This window comes from Pterocles gutturalis, unplaced genomic scaffold, assembly GCF_000699245.1.
Source record: "Pterocles gutturalis isolate BGI_N339 unplaced genomic scaffold, ASM69924v1 scaffold43501, whole genome shotgun sequence".
NCBI lineage: Eukaryota > Metazoa > Chordata > Aves > Pterocliformes > Pteroclidae > Pterocles > Pterocles gutturalis.
Genome location: NW_010107055.1, coordinates 1 through 709, shown reverse-complemented (window position 1 = coordinate 709; position 709 = coordinate 1). Strand labels below are relative to the sequence as shown.

Genomic DNA, 709 nt, shown 5'->3' with positions numbered 1-709 from the left:
GGCCCCCCCACAGGGGGGGGGGGGGCGCGCCCCCCAGCCCCGCGGGCACCCCCACATGCTGAGCAACGCAGGGAGGTCTTGATGTGACCCCCCGACCCCAGCGCCTGTGCAGGGGGTGTGAGTGATGCCAGCCCTGGAGCTCTCTGGGAGGAGTGGATATCTGCAGAAAGATTATTTTTTTTTAATTTTAAAAAATATTCAGAAATAAGGAAAAAACTTGCACCTTGTAGAGAAGAGATTATTTCCCACCCTGGCACACAGGGGAGCCGTAGATCTCTGGGGTGATGCTGGCAGAGGGCGAGGGGATGCTGGATACAAGCATTTTTTAAAGATATTGCTAAAGCTGTAATAGCCCTCCTAACAAAATGAGCTCTACACAAAACAGCAGGGACCATTCTGTCAGGCTTTAATCCCAGACTTCTGGGACAGCTCAGAGTTATCTGATTATTTAGGATGTATACCTGCAGCTGCTGCACAGAGTGCAAGATAAAGCTTTTTCACTGCACCAGCCGGGAATCGAACCCGGGTGCCAAGAATGGGAATCTTGCATGATACCACTACACCACTGGTGCGGTGTCCTCACTTACCCCCGCGCAGTATCAAGCCCACGCAACGCGACACGCGTGACGATACATCGCCCTCCACACACACACTCCCCCGTGGGTTGCGTGGGCGGCAGCGCGGCCCCGCTCCCCCTCCCAGGCCCACT

At 55.3% G+C, this 709-nt stretch overlaps 1 non-coding gene across 1 annotated transcript; it reads right to left on the bottom strand.

Moving 5' to 3' along the window:
* Nucleotides 1–501: 501 nt before the first annotated feature.
* On the bottom strand, nucleotides 502–572 carry TRNAG-CCC. Its single transcript has one exon. It is a non-coding gene; the product is annotated as a tRNA-Gly (tRNA).
* Nucleotides 573–709: the final 137 nt, after the last annotated feature.